The 20,149-nt window shown below is 39.3% G+C and overlaps 1 non-coding gene across 1 annotated transcript; it reads left to right on the forward strand.

Annotated features, from left to right (window-relative positions):
- The first annotated feature begins 1,098 nt into the window (after nt 1–1,098).
- On the forward strand, nt 1,099–1,205 carry LOC141589080 (small nucleolar RNA R71). The gene has a single exon (XR_012520034.1). It is a non-coding gene; the product is annotated as a small nucleolar RNA R71 (small nucleolar RNA).
- Nucleotides 1,206–20,149: the final 18,944 nt, after the last annotated feature.

A 20,149-nucleotide genomic window follows, 5' to 3' on the forward strand; every position in this document is an offset into this window, starting at 1 on the left:
TCCATGAACTTTCCAAGTTGATCATCAAATTTAGGCTTGGCTTGACGACTTGGAAAAGGAAGTCTAATCACAATGGGCTCCTTTTCTTTGGCTTTATCTTCATTTTTCTTTGAACTTTCTTCTTTTGATGATTCCCCTTCTTTGGGACTTTGCACCACAACTTCATTCTCACTAGCTCTCACAACTTCATCCTCAACTTGCTCCTTCGGTGCTTCATACCTTGTACCACTTCTCAAGTGAATGGCACTAACCGTTTCATGTCTAGGGGGATTACCTTGAGGTGGTAATTGCCCTTTTTGTCTTTGTGAGCTCGAAGATGCTAGTTGGGTCAATTGTGTTTCCAACATCTTGGTGTGAGCTAGAATGTTGTTGATGGTGGTGTCTTTTGCTTGGCTATCTTTTTGCATTTGGGTGAAAAATTCTTGTTGATTCTTTTGCATTTGAAGGACCGCTTTTTGGACATCAAAACTTTGGTCATTGTGGTGATTGTATGGATTTTGATTTTGGTAACCTTGGTTTTGATTGAAAAAGGGTCTTTGGTTTTGATTTCTCATGGGTGGTGGAGTGTATGTTGTTTGAGGGTTTTGGACATTTTGGCTTTTGTATGAGAGATTTGGATGGAATTTGGTGTTTTCATTGTAAAAATTTGAATAAGGGGTACCGCTTTTGTAAGCTTGGAAAGCATTGACTTGCTCGGTTGTTCCCCTACATTCACTTGAGTCATGACCTAAGGTTCCACAATTCTCACATATCCCGCTTGGGATTGATGAGGATGCCGTCATGGCATTGACATGGTGCTTTGATGATTTTGAGCTTTCCTCAAGTCTAGCCATAGCTTGTTCAAACTTCAAGTTGATTGTGTCAATGTGAGCACTAAGTTGAGCACCCAATTGAGTAACGGTGTCCACTTCATACTTTCCTCTAGTAGCCTTGCGAGGCCTACTATATTGCGAATTATGGACCGCCATTTCCTCAATCTTGTTCCATGTTTGATTGTCATCAACTTCGGTGAACATTCCATTTGATCCCATATTGAGAATGTTCCTTGAATCTTCATATAAACCATTCCAAAATTGTTGCACTAAAAACCATTCGCTAAGTCCATGGTGAGGACATGAGCGACAAATACCTTTGAACCGCTCCCAAGCTTCATACAAAGATTCTTCATCCCTTTGCTTAAAACCCGTAATTTGAGCTCTTAGCATATTGGTCTTTTCCGGTGGGTAGAATTTTTGGTAGAAAGCTGGAGCTAGCTTCTTCCAAGAATCTATTCCAAGGGTGGCCTTATCAAGGCCCTTCAACCATTGCTTTGCGGAGCCGATTAACGAAAAAGGAAATAAGACCCATCTTATTTGGTCTTGAGTCACGCCCGTTTGAGAGATAGCTTCACAATAATCACAAAATGTTTCCATATGAGAATGAGGGTCCTCACTAGGCATTCCCACGAATTGGCTCCTCTCAACTAGTTGGATGAAGGCGGACTTGGCAATAAAGTTTCCGGTAAGATGTTGTGGGGTAGGAGTACCGTTTGGTAGATCCTCCTCGGTGGGTATAGAGTGAGACGAGAATTTAGGCATTGTAGGTGGATTTTGTGTGGTATTGTTTAATGGGTTCTCTTCTCCTTCTATTGCGAAAGGATTGACAAACTCACTAGTGGGTTGAACAACTTCACCAACACCTCCCAAATTCCTCCTAACAAGTCTCCTATTATTCGTCAAGGTTCTTTCGATTTCACGGTCAAAAGGTAACAAATCTCTTTGTAACCTTCTAGACATGCAAAAAATCAAACAACTCAAAAACAATTAGAACAATCCTTGAGGAGTTTTACTTCCCCAAGGTGAAAAAGACACAACTAAAAACAATAAAAGAAATCTTAAATCAATTAAACACCGTCCCCAAGAACGGCGCCATTTTTGATCGGAGCCATTTGGTGTTCACAATTAAGCATATGTGGTCGTTGGTCAATGGTCGATACAAAACACAATTTATACTTCACAAACAACTCTACAATTAGTAAAGAGGCAAGTAAAGGTCGGATCCCAAGGGACGGGTATTGAAATGAAGATTCTATTGTAACTAGCGGTGTCTAGGGGGTGTCACAAATTGGGTTGATGTAGAAGGTTACTAAACTAAAATAGCAATGAAAATAAACTATCAAGGTAAATGAAATAAGGGTGTAAACAATTGATTAAAAGCACTAGGGTGTCATGGGTTCATAGGGGAATCATGGGATATGATCATACAAACATGTTCTCAAATTATAAGCAAGCAATTATTGTTGTGATGGATTGAGTTGGGTTATATCTTACAATCCTAGGAAAGTTTGGGTCCGGAGCCGAATCTCTTGGATTGTACAACACCTACAAGTCGACTTAATCTTCCCTACTTAACACATGCATGGTCTAACAAGACTCGAGTTGGGTTATGTCTTACAAGTCAAGTTGAAAGGATAGAAGATGATAGTAAATGCAAGGATTCATAGGCTTAGCATTTCATCAAATATAACATGTGCATGCATTAAGATCAAAACAAGCAAGCAAATAAGATATGAAAGCATATTAATTTAAGCATGAATCATTCCCCATGTTGGTTTCCCTAATCACCCATTAAACCCTAGCTAAGAGACTACTCACTCATTATCATATTGATCATGCTAGAAAGGTTGTCAATCATACTAACATAATGAAACATGATGAATAAATGAAAGTAATTAGCAATAATTAAAAAGGGATTAAGAGATTATACCTACTAATGATTCCAATAATAAAGCAAGAATAATAGAAGTACTTGAATCCTAGATTGAGAGGTTGTCAATCTCCCAATAATAACCCAAATGATCTTCAATTACCCAAAATAAAGTAAGAACAAGAGAGAGATTAAGGAACTAAAACTTGGATTAAAACTTGATTAATATTTGATTACAATATTGAAGAGAGATTTGATTGATATTAACTACACTAATTATTGATAAGAAGAACATGCTCCTCTAATTAGACTAATGGGGTATTTATAGTGAGAATTAGGGAGGATGCATTAGGGTTAACTAAGGGCTAAACTAGTAATTACACTTTTTAAGTTGAGCAAGGAGCCTCCGGGATTGTCCGAGAGAAGGGCTTCTTCATTTCGTAGCTTGAAGAACGAAAAAGCTTTTGTCTTTGTGATCCGTGCGGCCGGGAGTCGGGACGGCCGGATCTGGGATGGACAATCCGAGCGGATCAAGGAACAAGACGCACGGACCGGGCATGGGCAATCCGAGCGGATTCCTGGTGAGGACGCTCGGACTGGCGAGGACGGACGGATTCTCTACAATCCGTTCGGATTGTAGCTCAGCAGCTTTCCTTCTTCTTTTTCTTCTCTTTTCTTCATGAATTCCTTGGGGATTTCCTTGGGGACTCAAGGATCCTTTTCTCAACAATGCTCTTCTACTATGCTATGTACAAAGGCCTTCTAGTCTTGTCTCTCCTTGATGCTTGGTCATTGAATATGATCAATTTAGCCTTGTTTTGCCATGAAAATGCAAGATTCTTACTCCTTTCCTACCAAGGGATCAAAATCTCAAAGAATATGCAAAACAAAGATCTAAAGATAAGAAATGACCCAAATAGGCACTAAAAAGCATAGAAACAATGGTAATTCGGGGGCTAAATATGCGCCAATTATGGTCGCATCAAATACTCTGAGAGCATCAAGGTCCATCTTGCTAGTCGTCCGTTGAGGACGGGTTTCTCGAAGAGGTATTTGACAGGATCCATTTTGGAGTATATTTTTACGGAGTAGCTAAGCATGTAATGACGTAGCTTCTTCGTTGCCCACACAAGAGCGAGGCATGTCTTTTCGAGTTGTGAGTATTTGCACTCGTACTCCAAGAACTTCTTACTAAGGTAGCAGATAGCCCTTTCTTCCTTTCCTACGGTTTGAGCTAGCATGGCGCCCATGGCTGTTTCGGTTACTGTGAGATATAAACCAAGAGGTTGATCTCGTTGAGGTGGCATGAGCACTGGTGGTTTAGTTAATATCTTCTTGATTCGGTCGAATGCCTTTTGACAGTCATCATCCCACATGGTGTGGTCTATTTTCTTGAGCTTTTTGAATATAGATTCGCAGATCATGGTGAGTTTCGATATGAATCGACTTATATATTGCACTTTTCCTAGGAATCCTCTGACTTCTTTTTCTGTTTGAGGTTGTGGCATTTCGATCAAAGCTTTAATCTTGGAAGGGTCTATTTCTATACCTCGTTGGCTAACGACGTATCCCAGGAGTTTGCCAGATGTTACTCCGAATGCGCACTTCTGAGGATTGAGCCTCATGTTGTACTTTCGTAGCCTTGAGAAGAATTTGCGAAGGTTCGCAATATGCCCCTCTCTATCCTTGGACTTGACAATCATGTCGTCTACGTATACCTCAACTTCTTTATGCATCATGTCATGTAGAAGTGTAGTTACGGTGCGTTGATATGTAGCTCCGACGTTGATTAACCCAAACGGCATGACCGTGTAGCAATAGGTTCCCCATTGAGTGACAAAGGCGGTCTTATGCATGTCTTCTATGGCCATCTTGATTTGGTTGTATCCCGCGTACCCATCCATGAAGGATAGTAACGCGTGATCTGCGGTATTGTCTACCAATATGTCGATATGTGGTAGAGGAAAGTCATCTTTAGGACTTGCTTTGTTTAAGTCCCTAAAATCAACACAAACACAGATTCTCCCATCCTTTTTGGGTACGGGTACTATGTTGGCTACCCAGTCAGAGTACTCAGAAACTTTGATGAACCCGGCTTTAAATTGCTTATCGACTTCTTCCTTAATCTTGAGAGCCCATTCTGTCCTCATTCGATGAAGCTTCTGTTTCACGGGCTTGAAACCTGGCTTAATTGGGATTCTATGTTCGGCGATATCCCTGTCGATCCCTGGCATGTCTTTCTAGGACCAAGCGAAAACGTCTTTGAACTCGTGTAGGAGGTCTTTGAAACTGGCCCTTTCGGTAGGGCTCAAGGTAGTCCATATCCTAAGTTCTTGGGGTTCTAGTTCGGTTCCTACATTGATGGGTTCGGTGTTCTCTATTACTGGTCCCCCTTTCCCCTCTTGTAGTATTTCCTTGGCTATGTAGGGAGGTATCTCAATTGAGTCCGGATCTGGGTCATCCTCAGTATCATCGTAAACAGAATTTCATTCAAGGTAACACAAAGAGTAAGCAGAACCTGATTTATTCATATTAAAGTTTGAGAGATGTTGAAACAAAGAAGCCATCTGATCTGTGGTCAGCGGCGTTAAAGGGACAGTTGTTGGGACATTTCCCGAACTACCGTTGCTATTTGAGGCTAAGCTAGGAGAAACGAGGGGAGTGGGAATGACGATAGGAGGAGACTCCCTAGTGACTTCTCTAGACTCCGAATCTGACTCTGACTCGAATTCATCGTCTTCTGGTTCTCCTTTGAACATCTCTCCTTCTCCAGTGGTGAGCTTGAAGAGTCTCCCTTGATTGTTGGTCCACTTGATTGATTTTCTCCATCCTTTCAGCTGGTTCGCATTTGTTTCTGTGATTAACGCGGTAGGGTTGAAGTGATCGTCTTGAAGTATCATGGTAATGATCTCATCCTGCGCGGCTCTAACAAATCGATCTTTTCCAAATAGTAGACTAACAGCTTGTTCGTCTAAGCAAGGTTCTTGACGGGCCTTGACGGTAGGAACCATTTCTGGAGGGATGAAGTAGCAATCGTGAAAGATCTCGATTCCGGCTAGCTTCCTTCCGAGGTAGTGCTAAGGTTCGGGAAATCCGTGAAAGAGTTCTTGACTTCCTTCCCTAACGAAGCATCCATTTAGGGTAGGGAGATATGGTCGCATTTGGACTCCTACGTGCTTACGGCTTTGAACTTGGGCGAGCATCTCGAGAACTTCCTCTTTAGTGGGTTTGTATCCTAGGCCAAGTGGTATTCTTTTTTAGTTGCCTTCCTTGTAAGGGGCGAAGGTGTTTCTTCGGGCAGGGTTCAAAGGTATTCCCGGGAAGTATCCTTGGGATTTGAGTATGTGGTTGACCACCAAGTTGGAGTAGGGATCGTAGTATAGGGGTGCCAACTCACTTTCTATGACACTTATGCTTTCAAAGCCCCCAAGTTCATATACTGGATCCGGAAGGACTTGATTATTTGACTTCTTTTCGATTATTGCCTTGATGGGCGACGAAGTGATTATCACCACTATGCCATTTACTGGGATTTTGATCTTTTGGTGAAGGGTGGATGTTACCGCTTTGGAAGCGTGAATCCAAGGTCTTCCCAGAAGTATGTTGAAGGAAGCTTCAATGTCCACTATTTGGAAGTTAACCTTTCGCTCAATTGGCCTTGTGGCTATGGTTAGGTTAACGAGTCCTAATACCTTTCTTCGTGTACCATCATATGCGCGAACACCTTGATTGGTAGGGGTCCAATCCGACTCTTTCATGCCTAGTTTGTATGCCATTTTTAAGGGTATGACGTTGACCGCGGAGCCATCATCCACCAAGGTCATTGGCACGTTCTTCTTTAAGCAAACGACAGTGATGTAAAGAGCCAAGTTGTGACTAGCGCCAAAGGGTGGCAAATCTTCATCAGAAAAAGCAATAGGATTACTTAGCTTCGGTGATTCTTGGAAGACCAAGTTGACTACATCGTCAGGTGTGGAGTTATGTTCTACATTTAGTTTGGCCAAAGCTTGCAGTAAAGCTTGGCGATGTGGGAATGAGCTTGCTACTATTTGCCAGACTGAAAGATCAGCCTTTATCTTCTGTAATTGCTTTAGCAAATGATCAGTAGAGTCATTTTCGTTATCATTTGGTGTGATAAAATTGGTTGGACCATTTTGAGTAGTACTTTGATATGGACGCCCCGAACGAGTTAGGTGGTCCACATCTTGGTCTTCACCATTTTGGACTATTTCCTTGACTAGGGAGTGTTCAATGAGATACTCGTCCTCATCATCGTCGGTCCATACTCCATTGACTGTAGCTAGTTCCCTCATTCTCATGATCTCGTCCTCTAATTGTGTAATTTGGTCGATTAGTTTATCAACCACGGCGACTACTTCTTGCATAGTAGCATTTTGGGAGAAAGTTAGTGGCGCATGTTCTTTAGGTGTTGCATTGGGGTCATGTAAAGTTGTCACCACATTTTCCAATTCCCAAACTTGCCTATCCACACTCCTTGCCCATGCGATGAAGTCGGCAATGGTAGGGGAAATGGTAGAGTAGAACCCTTCATTCTCGATCGCGTGGATCTCATCTTCGACTGGAAAAATGAGGTGTGAACAATCTAAGGTAGATTCTTCACTTGTGATCACTATAATTCCAAGAGGATTCTGAGTGTTGTTGGGCTTACCTCCCGGCGGTATTGGTAGTCGACCATCCTCAATCATGTCTTGAAGCACATTTTTCAATTTGTAGCATTTTTTCGTGTCATGTCCCCTACCCCTATGATATTCGCAGATGAATTCTCGTCCCTTAACTTAGATTTCTTTTCTGGTTCGGGTGTAGGGCCTATGGGTTGGAGTTTGCCTTGTTTCATCAACCTTTTTAGAGCATTGGAATAAGTGTCCCCAAGATTTGTAAATTTCCTCGGTGGGGTACTCTTCTTGGATGGCTCGACGAGGTTAACTTCATCGGTCTTGCTAGTGGAGCCGTAAGAACGACTTGTTGAGCCTTGATATCCTCGGCCTAGCGTTTTGGATAAGAGCCCTTTACGGATGTCATCTTCGATCCTTGTTCCTAGTACGGTTAAATCTTTGAAAGTTTTGATGTTTTGGTACCTCAAATGACTCGCATAGATGGGTTTTAGGTTCTCCACGAACTTTTCCACGAGGGTAGCTTCGTCTGGGCGTTCAACTAGTTGGGTACTAGTCTTCCTCCACCTACTTAGGAAGTCGGTGAAACCTTCTTTGTCATTTTGGGTAAGAACCTCTAAAGTGCGCATGTTAACTTGGATCTCAGCATTATCCGCATATTGCTTAGCAAACTCGATCGCGACATCTTCCCAAGTAGCGATCTTATTATGTTCTAGAGAGTAGAACCATTACTTTAGGATGGTGTCAAGAGATGAAGGAAAGATCCTTAAGAACATCTCGGGTTTGATGCCTTTGTTAGACATGTAGTCCTTGAAAGCACGGATGTGATTCAAAGGGTTTTTGTGCTCCTTAAATCTAGGGATATCCGTAGGGATGTCAATGGATCGGGTTCGGGTCGGGTGACGCCTCATCCGTCATCCATCCGTCCTTTTAAAATCTCATCCAACCCGTCCGTCATCCGTGAAACATATCATCCGTCATCCATCCATCCATCATCCATGGATGAAACGGGTGGATCGGGTGATAAACGGGTGTTGTGTATTTATATATTTCAAGTTAAAAAAAATGATGATTTTTTTTTCTCAACAAAAATAAAGTTAGATAATTGTTTTAGTTTAACTTTATAGTGGGTAGGTTCACAAAATATCTATATTGAGAGTAGAAAAATATGAAAATTTAAATATTTTATATCTTAATAACAATTTATAAAAAAAAATTAAATAAAAAGTAATAAAATCGGGTGATGGATGGATGGCGGGTGGATGGCGGGTGGAATTTCTTCATCCAACCCATCCGTCATCCATCGTCCGTTTCATCCGTCATCCATCCATCATCCATTTAAGTCGGGTTTTCATCCATCTTTTAGGATCGGGTGGATCGGATTTTGATGGATGCGGGTGAAATTGACATCCCTAGATATCCGTCATGTTGAAGTTGGTTGGCAACTTGGAACTCATGGCCTCATACTTACGGTTATTTTCCCTATAAATGTCATCCCCTTTGAGATACATCAATTGTTCCTCCAAATACTGGAGTCGTTTCTCAGCTTCAGTTATACCCATGGGAGGGTTTTCTTCCCCGAAGTTGTTCACAAAGCCATCATCTACTTCACTTTCCCGAGGAGGCAACCTCGTTTCTACGGTATAAATTCGGCCTTCGATTGTATCGAGGCGGTCGTGCACTTGACCTTGAGTGACTTGGAGGCGAGCTAGCGCGGTTAGGATTTGATCATTACCATTCCGGAGTTGGTTGAAGTTCGCGTCGCTTATTTCAGGCATCTTGGAAACTGGATAAGGGATCGACGACGAATCAAAACACGATCGACCATTCTAACACACTTACTAAGAAAGAAATGTTTTGACTTGGGAAGTGGGTGTGTGCCACTTGTGTCGAGTGAGTTTTGAAGAAATGATGAAGTTTGAAAATGTGTGTCCTAGTCAACTATAGTGTAGTTGTAGGAGTGGACTCGAAGTGAGGTTTTGAAATGGGCTTGGGCCCGGAATTTTGACTTGACAAATGGACAGAGTTTTGACTCGGTTTTGCGCTAATCATTGGCTTTGTTTCGAAATTTACATTTTAAAGGGATTTTGATTTTACAAAAATCGTCATGGTTTCGTTTAGAAATGGTGATCACGTAAGGTACAAACATTTATACAAGCATTATAACGGGATGCTGAGTGCATTTAAAAGGGTTTTGGTTTAAAGGGTGGGTTGCCATACCGAACAATCAAACCCAAAGTCTGTGGAGAGGCTCGTACCAAACAAGAGTAAGGCCGATTCCTAGTCCATTTCCTCAAGTAGTGAAAGTCCTTGGTACAAACAAGAGTAAGTACCATGGTATGGATGATGTCAATCGCTATCCGTCCTTAGGCCCAAATAAGAATTAGGACCGTTTAGACGGGACGATTGGTCGAATGGGTTGGGTTGGGCCTAGGAAGGCCGAATGAAACGATTTAGGAAGACCGAGTTATGAAAACCGACAATTGTCTTGTACAAACTATTCCCTAACCTTGTTCAAGTTTCACCCTTTTGGCTACACGTAAGTGTATTATCCCCAGCGGAGTCGCCAAACTGTGGACGCGGGCCCACGGGGGTGCTTGGGAAACAAGCGTTTGCATTTGTGGAGTCGCCACCAATTTATTGTGGAAAATTGGAAACCGTTCGAATACCTCGTGCCATGTCAAGACACAAAGTAGTGACATGAACACCAAGAACTCGTTACCCTTAGCATTCTATGTCTAGAATGACTCTCGTGGATGCCAATGAACACGGATGTTCACAGAGATCTGGAGTAAGGGGTGAGGGTATGTATTAGGAAGCTCTTTTGATCGAACACCTAATCCCGCCCGCCTCGATAGCGGCCTCTACTAATGATTAGGGAAATTATCTATACTCGATATATTGTCGATTATATGCATGCAATGCAACATCCAAGTTTTAATCCTAACATGTGAATTAACTAAGTCGGTGGACACGTAATTTAGCATACAATTGATTCGAAGTAGGGATTTAGATTCAATTACATGTGAAGGCATACAAATGGTACAATAAAAGAAATACAACAAATACAATAAATAGGATTGCAATAATTACATCAGATTCATGATCGAAAATACTTTTAAAACGGATAATTTGAGAAAGAATAAACAAACGAATTTAACGAACAGGAATTAGGCGATAATACGAATAATAGTTGATTAAATACGTAAACGAATTAAACTAGGTCAAGGCAGAACGGAAGTTCAGAGACATAAATCAACTGGAAAGCAGCAACAGAGTCTGCGCCCCTGGAAGAGGCGCAGCAGATTCTTTCCGTTCATTCAAGGCCGAAGTTCGGGCCGCGTGAAGCCGGAACTGTAAATCGTTAATATTCGTGGGTGAATTTAATGATTGATTATGATATTCGACTCAGATGAAAGTGATTTAATACATTAGTTATATGTGAATGAGTCATAAAAACGATAAAACATGGACGAAACGAATGTAAACGAATTAATTACATGAATGAAAGATTGATTAGTGACATGGGTGAACTAATTAGGTTAAATATGACGAATTAATGAAGAACTAATGACGGATATGATAATAGACAGATGGGAATATATCAAATATCGAATTCCAGAAACTCAATATGAAAGAATCGAATCTCTACAACCCGGATTGATTTTAATGACGAAAACCCGCAAATATTGGTTATAAGGGATTTAAAGTCGGGATTTAACGATGAATTAAATAATAATGAATTAATTACATGTTAAAATTATTATACTTAAAATTATCGTGTTAAAGAAACAATGAACAATTGATAACGAAACAAAACAATCGAATTATCAAAAGACGAAGGAAGAAGAAAGGAAGCAAGAACTGCGGCAGCCTCACGAAGAGACACAGTAGGTGCTGCCTCCCTTCGAAGAGGCGCAGCATTTGCTGCGTCCTTTCTCGACGTTTGCCTCCTGTTAATCCGTAAAAAGGGTTTTAAACATGGTTTTACAAATCGGTTTTAGAAGTACTTTCGACATAAATCTTACATGATGATTACAAAAAGTAAATAACAATAAACAAAGAAGGATTTACACCCTCAGACTTACATGTTTGACGAAACGAGATGAACTAAGTTTATGTTTTAGTGATGCTCGACTCGAATGTAACGAAAGTGCCCTCGTAATAGGAAAACGATTAAGATTAATTAAAGTTGATTATGGTGGAGTTGGTCAAATTGGTCGGTCATGCAAAACGAGGCTGGTACTCAGAAAGATCCGAGCTTACGTGGTCGAAAGTTCAAGCATGTAGGCGCCAAAAAGTAAGAACGTGGTCTAGAATGTAAAGGGAGAAGAGAAGGGCGGACACTCGCGTGAGAAATATGAGGAGCGAAGACTCCTATTTATACTAATCACGTGAAGGAATTAGGGTTTTCGGAGAAACTTTGGAAGTGAATCTCGAAAAGATATGAAAAGATACGAAAAATACGCAGAAAAAGACTTAGGAAGAGGCGCAGCAGTCACTGCGTCTCTTGGAAGAGGCGCAACACCTGTTGCGTCTGTTCCCAGGTGGTTTCCTCCTGCGGAAGAAAGATTTCCGTGTTTAATTTATGGAATAACGGAATAATCTTATTTTCCTTAATATTTTGTATGAATATTACGGGAAATTCTTTACCAAAGATTAAAATATTGGGAAATATGGAATAGAAATATCCGGAATATTCCAGAACATTCTGACTCGGGATTTTAGCGGTTATCAGAAAATGAAGATGGTTTTAGGCCCGGACTCTAAATGTACTCTAATTACTGTCAAAACGACCGTATCGGCGCGTAGATGACAATTAAGAGGTAGACACCAGTGTTTGAGCAATCACTTGACGATAAACTTACGAACTGTCACAAATTGTTCCGCGTACCAAACATGCGGCCCAATCATCACCGGGTGGTTTGCAGGAGGTGCAGAAATGAGGTATTTACAATAGTACTCGTTCTTCTAACCTGAACCTTGAGCTTTTCGACCAAGAGATTGAGCATACTCTTTTCAGGTTACGGAAGAATAAACGAGGTGCAATAGTGGCTATTCCTAAAGACAGTGAGTTCGACGATCTGCATTCCGATTCTGACAATTCTGAAATTTCTGAAGAATCCTAAAAGTCTTTAAATATGGCTAGTGAGACCCGCATATTAAAGGAGCTCACAGCTCCAAATCTTGCCGTTCAGCCATTATGCATCACTTTTCCAGCATTGGATGATGAAGTTACTTTTGAACTGTAATCTGGTTTGATACATCAATTACCAAGTTTCAGTGGGACGAGTATTAAGGATCCCAATAAGCATCTTTTGGACTTTCATATTGTGTGCACTGGTATGAAGCCAGTTGATGTCACAGATGAGCAATTGAAATTCAGAGCCTTTCCTTTCTCCTTGAAAGACAATTAACTTAGTTCTTTAGTTAGTCAAACAATTCAAATCCCCCCTTAAATTGGTTACTTTAATCTACATTATCATACACTTTAATTAATTTAGTTCTTCCTTATGGATTCGACCCTTACTTTTGCTATATTACTGTTTTAGTAGTTTAGTAAGTAAGTGATTATAAATTTACATTTGATAGGCATACGACTTTCCGCCCGTCAGCAAATCTTTACACTCACCTATCACTCTGTCTTCTCCCCCTCTCTCTCACTGAATAACAAGAAACATTTCCAGATTTCAACCACCAGACCACCCTGCGACAAATTTGTGGGAAGATTGAACAGAATTTAGAGCAAAGACAATTGACAATAGAATTTAAAGCAAAGACAATAGGCAATAGAATAAATAATGTTACACACTTGATTCCAGCACTAGAATTTAGAGCAAAGACAATAGGCAATAGAATTTAGGCAATGTCACGAAAATTGAATTACCACCTAGTAATGTTACACATTTCAAGTATTCGGTGTATTAGGGTGTGTCTAAGCATTGAACCCTTCTATCCATTTTGAACACATTAAGATAACTTACACATGAGAGAGCGTAGTCAATGTTTTCTGTTTCCGCGAATTTTTCTTACCACATCCCGTCTCAAAAACGCTATCGGGGACGAACATGAAGAAGGACTGGGCGAGTCATCTTAGCTAGAGCACCCGTAAACCGGAAGAGCAAGACAAAATATGGCCAAATTAAAGGGCATGCGAGCTTTTTCAATGTTATTTCATCCCCAGGGTTAGGTATAAAGTAGAACAATTCCATACCTTTGGTTAGCTCTATCCATAAAACAAAAACGATAACTCAAACCAACTATTACAAAAATTGCCAAATCAAGTTCTAGGTTACCTCTTCATCTCTTTCGCTTACAAGTCAGGCGTGCATTAGGAAATAAAATCTCATATGAGATAATATGTCAATGTATTGGGAAATTAGATGAGTACTATAAATATGGACTTTGTGTACTTATGAAATCTGTATGGTATCAGAGCATAACTTCACCTTCAATTAGCCTTGCATCGATTTGAGCTCTAAAATTCGAGATATAACCTTTAGAAATCGATTTTTGTGCAAACTCAGTCTTCGTCTTTGTCTTGTCTTACAAAAAAATAGTAAACCATAAAAAATTAGAGAAAAATGCTCTTTCATTAAGTTATTGAGAATCCACTCTTCTATACTTTTTTTAAAGTATGTTTTACATGACCCTTTTGTTATTGAACATGACTCAAAATAACTCTTTATTTCATATTTAAAATACTTATTTATCTTTCCTTTCAAAAAAAAAAAATAAATACTTATTTATCTTTAAATATATTTTATACCTACTTAATTACTCGTATTTTATTACATGTCGTACCATTTCACTTTATTGTAAAATTTATCTATAAAAAATTTATTGTCTAAATTCTAAGGGAAGAACGACTTTTAGTCCATAAAATAATAATTGTCGTGTTTCATGCATTACTTAAAAAATTTCATTAGTCAGCAAAAAGACAACAACTAATCCACCAAATTATCTGAAGGCCATCTATAATCTATAATTAGTTGAATCGGACACAAAATTATGCAATGGGGTAATTAGTGAGTTGTTAATGTGATCCACGTTGAGTACGTAAACTTTTATGATAAAGTTTATTTGTATGTTAATGCTGCTTTTTTAATTCAGTGTGATCAAATCAGCTTAATGTTCGAATGTGCATTATTATGAGTTGGCTTTGTGAATTATTGTTGGCGCCTAATTTAGTTAAGATACTAAATTTATTATTTTAAAGATGTATTGGTCTGAAAATTAAGGAATAAAGTTATTGGCCTAAATTGTGTTGATCCAAGTTGAAGACAAACGGAATCCAAGAAGTCTAAAAGGAGGAACGCCGGGTTAAGGGGCGTGATAAGCGCCCAGATGAAGCTTCAAGAAGACTCGACGGTTTATAGACCGCCTTCCTACTAAGGAGTAGTTTCCAAAGAGCCGGGTGATGGCTATATATAATGAGGCATTTCATTCAACCAAACGACACAACCCAAACAACAACAACAACAACAACAACAACAACTATAACTTAGTCTATCTTTAGATTAGTCTCTTAGGCGTAGCGTAGATTAGTATTAGCAGTAGAAGTAGCACGACGAGCCCATCCAATCATGGAGGTAATCAGCCATATATCCCTTAGTTTGTAATTTAGCATCCACAAATACTCTTGTAAAGACTCTAGTTGATGTCGTGTTATTATTGATTTTTTCTTGATATATAAGTATCGTTGGAAATTCCTGTGTTTAAGTTTGAAAATTATATCATTCATTATTGAGTGCTAAATTATCATAAGTAGCATTGTTTATTAGATTACACATCTACAACCGTGACTCAAACCCTTGCATTAAAGGGTGGATCACAAAGTGTAGGAGGGTAGTTACGACCTCCAAGGTATTTTAAGGTACTAATAATCTTGTTTTCACACAAATAAGTTTTTGGCGACCACAATGGGAGGATTAGGATAATTGATCCTTTTAATATATTAAATCTCATATTACAGTGAAAATGTACTCAACTAGATCTAAATCTAGAATGAGGGAAGCGGACGATCAAAATAAAGGACAAAATATCCATACTGAAGGAACATCTTTACGCAAAGTATCTAGCAATGATTCATTGGAGACTACCCATGAAAGGAACTTGGAAAGTCCTCGTTCTAGGTCTACTCCTAATGATGAATTTCTTAATGCACATGAAGAATCTGATCACGCTAGAAGTGTGGCAGATGGCATAAATGATGCAAATAAGTGTTATGTACGTAAACTACATAAGAAATATGTAGGATCTTTGAACAATGTGTTGATCGAGGTTAGGGAAGCTATGAGAAATGATTTTCATGAACATTACCGGCTCCTAACTCAAGAAAATACTAGAGTTTTCACAAATATTGTGAGATCAATTGCTGAAAACCATAAGGATAATCAGTCAAGAGAATTAGTAAGGATGTTACAGGAGATGAAAAGTCTCTTAACCACTACTCAAAGAGTTTTATCACGTGCAATCGCCAAAGAGGTTATTAGCCAATTAGAGCCATTGATAGATAAACATAATAGCTTGAATGAGCGGTTATGTAGATTATTGGATGATGGATTCCAAGAGATGAACGCTAGAATTAACAAAGGAGAACATATTAGGGGCGATCCTAAAACCATTAACATTGGTTGTAGTGAGCCTAGATCACGAAATCCTTTACGTACTTCTTCAAGAGTATATGAGGCACCATTCGGACCATCCGACGTTAGAAACCGAATGTTTCAATATGGTGAATCATCAAGACATTTGGGCGATAAGGAAAATGTATATGGGCATCAGTGTCGTGTGCCTGTTGAGGTAGGTGTTGATTATAATGGTACTCGGTCACCAGGGCTAGCGCTTGATGCCAGTAGGATGACGCCTAATCAAGCTGGGTTTCCTACACCCAACGCACAACCCTTAGCAGGGAATGAGGGGCTTGAACCTCTATTAGATTATCCACCAAAGGATAACTGTGCCCAAACTCCACCGTTTATGAGCGATTGGACAGGCAATAGGTTGACTTCAGAGCCTCAGGATTTCAGATATCAGGCGCATGTTGGTAATGGTATTGGACATAATAATCCATGTTTCCACGGGAAAAACCTTAGCCAGGCGGGCCGTAACAATCCCTATGCCAGAGCAAAAGGGAACCCAGGGAACCCATTCTATCAATATCCCCTTGATCAAATTCCTGATCAAGGACAAGCCTATGGTGCTAATCCGATGCCATTTATGGCGCATGTTGAACATATGATAGAAAATTATATGAATCCCTGAAACCGAAGGAATCAAAGGATTTGTCATGAGAACCCGTATCCTGAGTGGGTGGATAGACAAATTCCTTATCCTCCAAGATATAAGATTCTGATTTTACTTTGTTTTTTGGAGATGAGGAAGTCTCCACCATAGAACATTTAACTTGATTTACTAGCCAATGTAGAGAGGCTGCAGATAATGACTATATGAAATTAAGATTATTTCCTAGTTCATTAACTAAGACAACATTTAGTTCGTATGTTCATCTAGCGCCGAATTCCATCCCTGATTGGGAAGCGATGAAGAATCAGTTCCATAATCATTTCACTAGAATTGATCCTAGGATAACTATAAGTGATATAACGAGGATACAACAAATGATAGGAGAACTTGTTGATGAATATTTAACTAGATGGTCTTGCAATTCCTTTTAGGAAACGCATTGATGGTATCATTTTTAGAAATTTCATGGAGCTAACATAATCAGTTAGTAAATATGAGCAGGTGTTGTAATACCGGCCCCGTTAGGGACCCGTTGACTAGCCATTGAATGACCTTAGACTTATGGTAGACCCTTGAGAACCTTTCATATAATCGGACTTAGTACTTGGTGAACTTTGGAAATGAATAACTCGATCTAGCGTAGGCTATTCGATCGAGTTGTCTAGTAACTCGATCGGGTAGAGGCCACTCGATCGAGTAAGTCCCATACTCGATCGAGTATGGCGGTTTCAACGGTAAGTTATAAATCGTGAAGCCATAAATCCAAAATCAGTTTTTCATTTCTTTTCTTTCTAAACCTAATCGACAACACTTCTTCTCCTTCACCATATTTCAACCCTTGAGATCCCTTTACACTCGGAGACACCATGGGAATGGAGGTTGAGTTGGGTAGCGGTCGTCGGAATGCCGAGCATAGGTAAGTCATCATCATCATCATACTTAGGTTTCGTTGTGATTGTGGTTGTTAGTAATAGGGTTTTTCATACTGTTTGTGATAGGTGTTAATGGTGGTTACTTTGTCTGCATATAGATATATGCGGTGTTGATGCTGATTGCTAAAGGTAGGTTTTCCTACTCAGTACTGTTGATTGACTATCATGTGTGGTGTATCGTATTGTTAATTGTGTGATAGTAATGCTGTGTTTGTGTATAAGGTGAATCCCTTGCTGAGTGGAGTCATCATCGAGAATGACTTCACGCCCTTGATTCGCCCCTTGTGGTTCCCGTCACAAGGGGGATGTGCACATTAATGGATATGGGTTATTCGCTCGATGGAGATGAGCGGGGCTTAGGTGGGAAAGGCTGTTGTCCCCTACTGGTGGTGTGGAATATCTGTTGCGATAGATATTCTGGTAGGACTTTACCTTCGGGTTAGTCAAATGATTGCTCGATAATTGGAGGTTGGAGATGATGTGTGTATGTTGTATCTTATGTTGTCTGTTGTTCTTCAGTTACTGACTTTGTGTGGTATTGTTTGTCTTTCTTTCTTATTATGTGTCTACCGTGATCCATTATGGTGAGCAGTCGATCTTAGCAGGTGTTAATATGTGGATTTAGCTGGGTGCTTTGGAGGGACGAGTCTATCACCGAGTCTTGGCATGGATATTGTTACTGTAGTTGTTAATTTATCAGTTGTATCTTTCTTTTATTTTGAGTTAAAGTATGTATTCAAGTGTAACAATCCTTTTATTGGCGTTATGAATTCCTCGGGCAACCGAGATGGTAATGTCCTTATCTACTAGGGAAGGTCTTGTTAAGGCTCATTGGTAGATGGGGGTGTTACAAGTGTTGAGTGAAGAAAGTCAACAATGACATAAAGCATTCAATTGTGTTACCACTGAAGAAGAGGATGAATTCTATGAAGTTATTTTAGCAGAAATTCCAAAAGGACCTCCTTTTCAATGTGCGCCATTAGAAAAGAAAGAAATTTCCGCTAGTAGGGATATGGAAACTATTAAAAAAAATGTCTCTACACCTTTGATATAACCAAAAGAGAGGAAATTTTTAGGCATCTAATACATGCGAATAATATTATTAAAATCTAAGGAAATCACAAGAGTTCAGCTAGGCTCGATCGAGTATACCTAGTTTTGGCAGTTTCCGCGCAATTTCCTTAAGTCGGTCTATCTTTATAAAAAAAATACCCAATTCACGTCATAATTAGAACTTATGTATTATTTACCCTTGAAAATCTCTTAAAAACATTAGTTTAGCTTTATTGCCATTACTTTCGGATCTACAACTCATTCTACCTTAATTTTCTACGGTACTTAATCATTCTTCAATTGTTATTCAATCAAGTTTATTCTATTGCTTAATTATTCTTATTACGCTTTTAATTATGTCTTCTATTATTTTTGTTGTTGTTATTCCTTTTATCATGAGTAGCTAATCCTTTAATCTAGGATGAATGGGGATCTAGGTTGGTAGAAGGGGATTACATTAATGAATTGATAGCTAAAATAGTTTCTTTGTTGTTGTTCAATTATTGTCTTGAATATAGTTAATTAGTTTCTACGGGATTGATTAATTAGTATTGCAAACTAGGATTTTCACCGACCGGGTTAAGACTAGTATAGGCTATGATAACTGAACAGACTGACTTAATGATAGCGACCACATGTTAAGTTTAGATCTAAAGGGCATATTAGAATCGACAGATCGTATGACCTTAAACAACATAAATTGCTCTACCAATGAATTAAATCACAACCCAGATAACTACCTAGTGAACCTAATCCCTAGACCTTTTTTATATTATTGAATTCGTCTTTATTTACCTCGCGATAAGTTGTTAGAAATCAAACAAATAAACCCTTCAAGAAATTGGTTACCTTTAAGACAAACTTAAATATTAGCAAATAGTTAATTACTGCCTCCCTGTAGATTCGACCCTTTCTTACTGGTAGCTACTAGTTAGTTGAGAATATGATTTATTTTGATAGGCCAACGGCTGAAAATAAGCTTGTCATCAGTCATGTGCCACTTGAAAATTCCTTTCATCTCTACACTGTCCACTTTTAGAAAGACCACAAACGCTATCCACCAAATGGTCAACGAACGTTGCGCTCTCTCCTCCTGCCAATCACACGGAATTGTTAGCGTTGAATGCACATCAAACATATTACATTCAAAGTTCAGTACTGAAAACGGAACATCCATCTTAACACTATCACTACTTGAAAACAAAATTTGACCATTATCAAACAAAAATCCTGCAAAATATTCCTGAACACAAAACAATTGTTTGTTGGCCCACATAATGAAACAATATAACACATTGTATATAAGACATAGATATTATTACTTCTTTTTCCTCCTCCTCCTCCTTCTTCTCCTCCTCCTCCTCCTCCTCCTCCTCCTTTGATTCCTTTATGACTTCTTGAACCATATCCAACTCTTTTTCTGATGGCTTTCCCCCAGTTTCCAACATTCTCACCATCAACCTGGTTATTTTCTGTATCTGTGTAGTAGAAATTAATTTCAGTATATAAGATTATAAATTACGTTGGTTCAAATACAGTATTTACAGATTACCTTCTTGGAATCGTCACCACTTCGAGTAGTTTTCCCAAAATACTTAG

The sequence above is a fragment of the Silene latifolia genome, chromosome 6 (assembly GCF_048544455.1).
Source record: "Silene latifolia isolate original U9 population chromosome 6, ASM4854445v1, whole genome shotgun sequence".
NCBI lineage: Eukaryota > Viridiplantae > Streptophyta > Magnoliopsida > Caryophyllales > Caryophyllaceae > Silene > Silene latifolia.